The following is an 11,465-nucleotide window of genomic DNA, read 5'->3' as shown; positions in this document are numbered from 1 at the left end:
AAGAGTGAGGTCTGAGTGTGTTTGTGTGTGAGAGAGAGTTGGATAGTTACTGTGGCTTGGCTTTCAAAGTGACCAGCATAAAGAGGATACATTTTCACAGAGTAATGACACAAGCTCGACTTGGCAGCGGTCGTCAAAAACGCTTTGATTCTACCGCACCAGAGAGCACAACGCGTTCCTTATGCAGATCCCTTAGCAGAGGAAGCGGTTCGGTCAACGTAACGCAGTAAACTTTCACAGGAAATGTAAAACGCTACAGGCAAGAAGGCCAGACTAGCGTATTTGCATCACAGTCCACCAAGGACAGCTTCTTTTCTTAATTTAGCCATTTTGTCAATGAAAGAAACAATGTGAGCAAGTGATTCCAAGTCAAATGACTTCCTTTAACCATTTAGCCAACATTTTTATTGAGTATTGTAATGCATAATAATGAGTAATTTTCGCTGGACTGTTTCTTTTGGACAGAACCGAAATGATTCCGGTAAATTCTGAAAATAATTGTTCAGTTACAGAGAGTCCCTTTACAGACTTTCCTTTTTTTCTGGTGGTGAGTGGAGATTATTGTTGTAGAAACTTCCTTGGCGGTACAGTATCGACTTGTTTTCCAACTAATAAAAGGACTCAGGCAGGGTGTTTGTCTAGTTGGAACCAAGGCCTTTTGGGGCCTTTAGTGAAAATCAGGTCAATTCCACTGGGTCATTCCAGCCAGAGGAAAACTACCCTCATTCCATATTTAAAAACCATCTTTTTCTTCCTCCTCTTTTTGTCATCTGCATGCCCCGATGAAAAGTAAACAAGCCAAAGGAGTGAAACCATACAAACAATTACAATAAAGTCTAATAAAGTTCCATAGCTAGTATTTTTACCCCTCTAGAAGAGCCTAATTTTTAAAAAGCAAGAGTGTTTCCTTCTCGTTGCCTTTAGCACTTGCATTTCTAACTATATCATTGGGACTTCTTTCCATAACCAGTAAAAATGCTTTCAGTCAGGATAAATAGCATAAACTGCTGACTCATGCCATAAGCTAACAACAGAAGATGTAGATAGTTGCATTTCTGTGCAGGTTTGCTGAAATCTGCTTGACCCTGTTGGGAAAGGAAATGTACAAATGAGCAGATCAGCTAGTTTTTTATTTATTTATTTTTATCACTCAATTTATTTAGTGGTTGTGAGAGTTTATATTAAGATATAGCAGATGTGATTGGATAGAGTCATTTTTGTAGGACTACAATAGGCTTGTATATTCAGTCTAATTTCTGTACATGATTTTTAATGTATAGGGCTAATTGTTTGATACATCGAGTAAATTAAATGTATGTGCATATACAATATCCCATTATGTTGTTTGCATAGATTATGTGTCTTTGATTCCAAATCTGGATATCTAAAACAAATGAAAACAACTCCACTTTGTCTGTACATCTGTTGGTGAATGCTTATGCAACATTTGGTCAAGTGTGATTTTTTTTTATGATGTGTTAAGTGCTTGCATAATTAAAAATTACACATGAGGATGATGGAATTATTACCCTAAAGGCAGTTCTGTTGAAGGCTGTTGAGTGGTTGAAAGGAAGAGGTAGAGTGCTAAAAGTTTTATGTTTCAGGTCACATTTCACCACAAAATCAATGGAAAAAAAGTATTTAAAATTATGAAAGTTACATTATATTTTGCATTATGAATAATATTTTTGTGTTGTGTGACATTGTGCTCATGATAATTAAGCTCATTTTGCTCCCACATTCCTGTGTACAGAGGTGTACTACTTTTGCATTTGTTTCTCAATGGAGATTCTTATTATTGTAAAAAATTATTTATAAAGACACAATACAACTTAACTTCAATATACATCTTAATGTTTCATGAGATTCACCTTTATGCACAATCATCCAATCCATCTAAATGCTAACATCTGGGTCATTTCTGTTCCTCTGTCTTTCTTCTTTTGTACACTTGAATGTCGTATAAAATGGGATATAATATTATGCGATAAAAATGGACTTAGCATGGCTGCCATATTTAGCCAGATTACTGATTTCCCCTTATGAATTGCTGAAGAAAAACAGAAAGGAGAACTGAGGTCAGCCAAATGCTGCTCCTTTGCTAATAGCCAGAAGCATTGATAGTCTGAGCTAATCTTACAGGAAAATGACAGATTGTAATCTTGTGAGGTCAATTAAGTATAGTACACTATAAACAGTTACTCAGCTCTCAAAGAGATATCTCAATATACATTTATTTCCCTTTTTCCATTAGCATTGATTTGGCTTGCTTTTGTCAAACAAACCTAATGCTGTATCTCTGATTGTTATCTGCTGTACAAGGGCTTGAATTCTCTCTTTTTTTTACCATGTCAGCCTGAAATTGTAACCACAGTCCAGATCGTCTAATATCCACCATAAGGTGGTGAAACATCAGCTAAAAGAAAGAAATCTCAGGGCACCATCGGCCAAAGGGTTGTTCATCATGACCAAGCAGTATCAGAACAGATTCTATTACTCCATTACAGCTGCCTCCACCTAGTGGCTACTTTTCCATGCATTCTAAAACACATAATTGTGACCACTGACCCTAGATCAGGCTTTACATGCTCAGATAAGGATAAGCAGAAACAATTTTAGTCAGGGATCAGTTCTCACCAGCATAAAGGAAGTTGAATCAGGGCCAACAAAGAGGCCATAGCCTCTCGTCAAGCTGCTAGGCTTCCAGATCTTTCTTTAGCGTGGGTAGAAGGCCTTTGACACCTCACCAGACACGTAGGCAGATGCTTGGCACACATGCTAGGAAGTGCTCACTATGCCAGTGCCACGTCACTGTACATACACATACATGCGCTTGCATATATGCAAATACATACATGCACAGTGTGTCAAACATACTCCCACGCGAACACATAACAAATGCAAACATTTCTCTCCACAAACAGTGAGAGCGTACACACAAGCACCCACGCACCAACCAAGCAAAAGATGCCCACATGCAGACGCTCACAAATATGGCTACACAGAGAAGCCACTATAATGTGGCCTAACTTTTCTTGATAACGCTATCTATTTCTCTTTTGATTCTTTTTTCTATTTAATTATTAGCAGTGCTTGACAAACATCACTATTACTATTGATTCCATATATTGCTATATAGTGTAACTGTAATATTAAGTATATTAACGTCCACATCAACAGACAATAGCATTCTGTTTATTATAATGGCGCGCTGCAGTATCGTCTCCCACTTTAAAGGTCCTGTTCTTTGTGATCCCATGTTTCAAACTTTAGTTAGTGTGTAATGTTGATGTTAGAGTATAAATAATATCTGTAAAATTATAAAGCTCAAAGTTCAATGCCAAGCGAGATATTTTATTTAACAGAAGTTGCCTACATCGAACGGCCGGTTTGGACTACATCCCTCTACTTCCTTCTTTAATGACGTCACTAGAACAGTTTTTTGACTAACCTGCGCCCACAGGAATACACAAAAAAGGGGGCGTGGTCTTGTTGCGCTCCCACGGAGAAGAGGAAGAGTTGCGTTTGTAGAGTGTGTTTGTCGCCATGTCATCGAGACGCTGTTATTTTCATCCCGGAGTCCAATCACCTTTGTTTGGCACTGAGAGCATGCATCTCCACATTATGGTAAGAGGCGTGACTTTTCCGGGCTACGTGCGCTGTCGAATCACAACACAGGAACCGCTGGCACAATCAGAACTCGTTTCGTATTTCTGAAGGAGGGACAGTGAAAACAGCGGTATACAGATAAGTAAATTGTGTGAAAAATACTGTTTTTTTACACGCGAAACATTAGCATATGATATATTGCACACTGTAAACACAATCAAAGCTTCAAAAACACGCGAAAAACGGGACCTTTAAATGCTCAAGCTCTTTAAAGTCGGGTTGATTCTGATTGGCTGTCAATGTTTTTATTATTCATCATCAGCTGGAAAAAGAAAACGATCTGAAAGTGATTCCAATGATATTGCCCCTCTGTTTCGTCATTGTTATAGCTGTGCTGTGGACTTCCCTATTCTCATTGAATTATTGTTATAGTGTGCTACAATTTTTGTGAAATAATTTGACTATTGTGTGTAGTGGATGATAAAATAGGTGAAAATAAGTTGCACCAGAGCAATATATCTACGGTCCAACAGAAATATCATAGAGCTCTTTTGACTTGTACCAATAATCAACACCAGCACAGCATGGTAAACCTAGATCATAGCAACCATTGGCACCAATTGTCATTATGATCTACTAAATATGCTTTTGGGAAGCTCAGCCCATAGATATATACATAGATTCCTCATTAGCAGCTGTTTCTATGGGCCGCTTTACAGACCAATTCTATACCAACCATCCATAACACCTTGGCAATGGCATCGCAATTTGCAAACAATCAATCAGAATGCATTAGCAACACTTTAGCAACCACCCACAACACCTTAGCAATAACATAAATGGCAAACAACCAATCAGGGCTGTTTCTGAAAAGGCACAAATGGTCTTTACAATCTATAGGCCAACTATGCTTTTGGGAATTGCAGCCCTAGCAACAACATAACATTTAATCAAACAATCAGAATATATTAGCAACACAATGGTAACTGCCCAAAACACCCAAGCAATGACATCACTTGCTAAGAAGATAAGAACTCCTTGTTGCAATGTGTTTCTGTTATTCTGCTCTTCTCATCTATTACACCTCATGTTGTGGTTTATGTGCATGTGTTCACTGTTTAAATGCAGGAAGTTATTTTTAAGTGAGTTCTGGTGTTGACACGGTCCGGTGGCTCTTTCGCTCTCTTTGCAGCTGCCGCCTCAGGCAAACACACCAAGGAAGTGATGGATAAAGAAACAGTTGAACTGGGATAGCTTGGTTTTGATAACATGTACGGATTGGTTAGTAGAGAGATCATGTGACAGTTTCCAGCTGATGAGCAAACGTCTCAGCCTATAGGCTTTTCTGTCTCTGTTCTGCTGGACATGCGGGTGTATATGTACGTTATGTAACCTTCTGTCTCATAGCTTTAGCATCACACACTATGGAGGTTGTTTTTCTGAAGGCAGTGCAGTTCAAGGACTCCAATCACTCCAGATAAAGTGAGTTTTCAGAATAAAAATGTAAATCAGATTGTGCTGGAATGCTCCTGAAATGTGTGCGTAATATCATCTCAACGTTTGGTTTTACTATGCAGTGTTCTTTTCTTCCACTAGAGGGTTGTAGTGCACTGATGCATGATATAGCAATGGCTGTTAAAGGGGAGGTGTGTAGAATGTTGTTTATCTCTGTCAGCTGTTTATTGGCTGCTGGGATTGTGGTCTGACCATGTGACCTCATATTGTTATATCATTTACTAAAATTAGCTCTTGACAAACACACACACAACACTTAAATCCATTCGTACTCACTAACGAACACAAACAAGCCTTGTTCAAGATACAATAATTTTTTTGAGATGTGCTTGAGCCAAACCCACAGCCTTCATTATGCTTTTATTGGTGTATTCATAGATTTATGCAAATGAATACACACATACACATTGTCGTCGCGTGAATTTCATGCTCACCAACACAACACTCACTATAAACACTCACAATCACTCATTCGCTGAAAAGATGACAATTTGTGCAGACGCTGTAATATACAAGGCAGTAACGCTCGCAAGTACACGGACACCTTGGCACACAGCACACAAATCTGGCACATTGATTGCATACAGCACAACACAACACATGAATTTGTGCCCTGTTTCTCAGGCCCACTCCCCCCTCCCTGCTCCAATGACCACTGGCAACCTCACACTGAATGGCCTATTAGTCATTTTCATATGTAGTCCCACTACACACTCTCCCACATGCGTGGAAGACCGTATATGCTCTCTTCGATCAAGTGTAAGTGTGTGCACATGTACTCTACCAATGTCTCCAGCAGTTTGGGGTCTTTTAGGAAAAAAAAAAAAAAATCTATATCTATATATATATATATACAATTAATTTCTATATATGTGTGTGCACGCAATTTATTTGATTAATAAATTGTTAAGTATATTTTTTTTAAATGTGTGCCATTATATTAGTGCTCTGTCAAAGGCAATTAAAAAAAATTATAACTATATATAAAAAAAACTTATATATGATATATATATAAAAAATAGTTTTATTAATCATTAATATTAAATTAATTAAATTGACATTCCTTGCTTAAATGTATTCTTTTTATTTTATTTTAGAACAGTTAATGATTGGAGAAGTCAGATTTAAACTTATCACCCACTTAAGTGCCATAGCTCAACATGTCAGAACATGTACACTGCACTGCATAAGTACCAATAGCTATATTTCCAACCACCTATTTTTATGCACATTTTGGGATATCGCATAAAAAATCCGCTGGACGGAAACGGCAAAATGTGCATAAATTCTAAAAATGCTCACAAACAAACATATGCGCTCTCCTGAGTCAGATAAAAAAAAAAATCCCGCAAGAAAACATGCACATAAACTACGATGAAAACACATTTACTGAATAGATTCCACGATGTGCATCAAAAAAGACACGTGACTTTGCGATGGGACGGGACGGCATAACTGGACCAACCAACGAGCGGGCCGATCTCATAGCACAGCATCTGAAATATATAATATATTATACGAACATAGCTAGTGGCTTCTCCTACTGCAGCAACTACCATTTTTCTTAGTGATATTTATCGGCCATATATCAGGAAGGACTGGATGAAAACGGTGCCTTATTCGCAAATGTTTTATGCTATATTCTAATTTTGCGCAGAAGTTAAATTCGCAACTTTGGATGGAAACTTTGACTTAATTTATTTTGAACCAAATTTCTGTACAATTATGCATTCATGAGTCAGTTTTACCCAAAAAGATTCAGAAAGCATTCAAGCTACAATATTTTATTAGTTTGTATTTTCTCTGCGAATTGAACTGATGACCTTAACGTTGCTAGCACCGTGAGCATCAGCTGATTGCATTATGAGCAAAAGTCAATTAGTCATCAGCAATCATCCAGCATCAGTTTTCTCATATTTTTTACTTATCTGAACAATTTTCATTCAAGAAAGTGTATGTAATTGTGTTCATTATCAATAGACAACCATGTGGGTGTGTAGGGAACTGAATATTATTTCATGTGGTTGCAATAATTCATTCCCAACCTCTCTGCCCTGGCACTGTTCTGGTTTATACAGTTCTTTCCTTATCGCAATGACTCGCTTGAATTCTCTGCCAATAAAATGCTTGTGCATATACACGCTCTGATAATCATTCTGATACCATTGCTGTCAGATACACTCACACATTTCGTACTTCCTTGAAAAGACTCGTCCATTCCTCTAGGTCACTTTGAACACTGAAGTTTAAAAAAAAAAGTCATTATGAAAGTCCTTTGTCATGCTGACTAAGTTGCTCAGCCCTGTTCTATATTTCATCAGCCTGACAGTGTATCTTCAGGCAAGCTTTAAATCGAATTTGAATGCTGTTTTGTGATTTGCCAAACTTGATGTCATTTTGACATGATTTGCTAAAAGGATTGTATTTGTGTGGCTGCACTTTAATGAGATGAGTCAGTGGATGCTTTCTTTGCCTCAAGAACTGGAGTTCTTTGTGGTTGGCTGAAATTGAGTGATGTAGCAAGTCACCTCTGATTGGCTGATCAGGAGTGCTGGGGGTCATTTGAGTTAGTCTGAACGAGGCCATCTCCACAGTGTAGCATCTCCATAGCAACCCCATAGCAACCCCATGGAGGTCAGTGTCTGGGAAGGCATGCATGAGTCATTTTTAATAAAACATCCTTTATTGTGTATTCTTGTAACCACTAAGCAATTGTAAATATGGTTAGTAATGGAAAGGGAGAGTGGAATAAAAAAAAGAATTGGAAGAAAGCGGTGGACATGGACTGATCTAAAAGTAAAAAAACAAAAGCATGACCAAGCATCTAACATGTTGTTACATAGAGTTAATTTTGAATTCTTGACCTTTGGCTGGACAGCTTATTTTTTTTCCTGATCTTTATCAAACACAAATGATAAAGATAGAAAGCTGTCATGAGACTAAAGTACTGTGTTAGAAAAGCGACTCTGAAACCTTTGGTGTATTATGTCTGAATGAATCATAGTTTTGTGTTAGGAACAAATTAATTTCTGAATCCGTCAGGTAGAAACTTTTAGGGGTTCTATCATAGGATCATTAAATGGATTTAGTTTTAACTAATTTTGTTTTAATTCACTTTTAATTTTATTGAAAGTTTGTGAATTGAACAGCTTGTAAACATACTTTATCCCTAGAGCAATTAAATAAGCAGTTAAATATGAAAGTATTATGTGATGATTTAAGACATGTATTCATTTGTAGAACTAAAATTGAATCAAGAACCCTTCTATATAGAAATCCATTTAACTTTTTTTCTAAGAGTGTAAACTATGAAGATTTCTTTGTGATAGACTAATCAATCTAAAGTAGTTAAACTACAGTGGAGCTAGTTAAGTACAGTTCAAGTTACTAACAAAAAGTAGCTTACGACATTGAAACTACTTAAGGAGGCACTTTTTTTCTGGTAAAAACCAATGAGGATCTCAGTTAAATGACTTGCAAATAACACAATTACTGAAATAAAAAAATTAAATAAAAACTGTAATAGTATGTAAATGATTCTTAAATAACAGCACTAAATACAACCAATACCTTTAGAAAAACCTTTACAAATCTAATCTAAATATTTATTTTGCTACAAATGATACGCAGGGAATTCTGTGAACACTACTTTATTCATATGAATCAGCAAATCTACTTTTTGAAATATACTGTCTGACCAAATTGATTTGGATTTGTTTTGGAAAAGCTGCACAATAATGAAACAGCTTCACACTACCGAAAAACATCCATGGCTTCTTTTAGTAATGCTAAGCTAGACCACAGATGAGCACTTCTGACTTTCCCACAGAGATCAGAACGTGTCTCGTTTCACGTATAATGCGCAAATATCGGCAATGACACGTCTGTTAGCTGGTTTCGCAATGGATAACATAATTTGCTCAGCTGTTTTTCATCACAATGGCCTCTGGCTTCTGAATATGCAGCGATGCATCTCTGTTTCTCCACAATCCTCCATACGCTGCTGTACATTAGCTGCGTATGAAAATGAGTCGTGACAGCGGATGAGGGAAGTGACCGTGTAATGTGACTCACAGCCGGTCAACACTCATTTTCCATATATACAGTACATCTCTAACCTTCTGTTACTTTCTCTCATTCTCTCTTTATCTTTATGTTATTCTATTGAGCTAAGAGTCACTGTCCTTCTTGGAATAAAAACGGCTTGATGGATTAATTACCTGGCTGGGGGATTTCCTAAAGCTAGATTCGATTATAAATCATTAACTCAGCCTCTAAACACTGTACAGCGGAGCTCATTAATTTTTTTGTCGTGGATTATAGCAGACGCACTTCTGGACTGTGCTACAGTTTTTCGGTTTAGGGGCCGTTTCTATTTTAGAAGCCGTAACAGTTTCCGGAGTTTGATCAGGTCTGTTTGCATGATCAAAATAGGCACTGCTTTTTGTTCTTCGTCAATTTTTCTGTTTTTATTTTCTCCATAACATATCTCTGATAAACACTGAGGGAATGGGTCGTCATGGAGATGAAGTGAACAAGTAAAGATCCAATGATCAGCATTGGTGTGTGTGTGTGTGTATATATGTGTGTGTGTTGCCAAAGTCAGAAATAATGCACCATAAAAGGTAAAGTGCAGATGATTTTAGAGACAAACCCTGCTCTCATTCCAAGTGAGCTGACAGTATTCAATAAATGCATTCTGCCGTTAACTGCACTTTGTGGAGAGACTCAACCAGAAACTGGTCCAGTCATCAGATTCTAACCAAGACATCAACTGTCGCATCGTGGCTTTATGTGACGTTTTTCTGGTTACATAAAAAAAAAATACGTTTGTCCTTTACTTCTCGGTATGTGACTGCTGACCAGTTTTTGCCAATTGAAAGAGTTTAACAAGATGTATTAATGCTTACTAAGGTTCATACTTAGGGTTTAGAATAAATCCAATAGTCATGAATGATACCTCAAATCATGTGTTTTTTTGAGGAAATGTTTGCTATTACATTTAAAAGCAATCAGATCTATGTTTATTGCCTGGCGAAAGATAAAACTGGTGAAAAAAATCCCATATACTTACTTTGAAAGAGGGACAGAAGTCATATCTTGAGACAACAATATCTTGTGGGTGAGATTTTTTAGTTCGAGGACATACCCAACCACCCTAAAGACATGGTTACCTTGCTATGTCCTAACAACCGCTAAGCAATGCCACAAAAACACATTAGCAACACCACATAGCAACACCCTAGAAACCACCCACAGCACACTAACCCTAGATGGTTTTTTTTTTATAGGCTCACGTTTTTCAGAAAATATTGGATTGAGAAGAGTAGAAGTTAGGAAGAAGATGACACACACAGACAAAAACAGACCTTGATTAACAGAGTATGACTGTGAATAGAAACATCCCCCTTATTCATATAGAACCCAGTTTAGCTCGTTTAGGGTTAATTAATGTGTGTGAAGTTTGTAGTGCTGTGAGAGTTGAGTGTTCAGGGTTTTTACAAACCCAGTCATATCTCAAATGTACTGAAATGTGAAAAGTGGTCGCTCATGTTTAGAAGTGTGTTGCTGATAAAGTTGTGGGTGTAGTTTTTGTAAATGGTCTGTTTACTTATGCCCAGTGGGATGTACAAAATCTGTGTTAATTTGAACATTAGAGTAGTGTTGCACAGAGATAAAGACAGTGGGAGAGAGATATGAAGAGATAAAGATAAGAAAAAGTAATATGAATAACATCATATATTTATCTTATAAGATATTTACTGTATGGCAATATTTTTTTAGAAAGAAATTAGTATCCGTTAAATAGATCAAAAGTGGTAAATTATGACAAATATACAAATATAAATTGATGAAAAGTATCAAATAAATTGTTCTTTTGAATTTTCTGTGTGATGCTGTCAGTAGAGCTTAACATATTAAACCCGGTTTATTACTTTAACACTTTGAAGAAAAGTAAATTGTTATTCTAACCGGAAACAGTTGTGTTGTCAAGATAATAATGCTGAATCTGGGCATCAAAACTTTCTAAAACCTTTCAGAGCACAATTCAGTGTCCTATATATACCCAGTGCTCGAATTGAATCAAGTCTTATGGGGGGGTCCCCACCATAAAATAAATTTCCCCATAAAAAATTTTTTTGGGCGGGGGGTTGTTTAGTTGGTTAGTCTTGCAATATACAATTTACACTAAATATAGGCCTACAATATATTTGATCATAATATGCATAAATATATACTATTTATTAAAAACTGTTGATAAATAATAATAATAAATACGCTGAATTTTCAGCATCATTACTCCAGTCTTTAGTGTCACATGATCCTTCAGAAATCATTCT

The sequence above is a fragment of the Scardinius erythrophthalmus genome (assembly GCF_964197995.2).
Source record: "Scardinius erythrophthalmus genome assembly, chromosome: 4".
Lineage (NCBI taxonomy): Eukaryota > Metazoa > Chordata > Actinopteri > Cypriniformes > Leuciscidae > Scardinius > Scardinius erythrophthalmus.
This window is presented reverse-complemented; position numbering follows the sequence as displayed.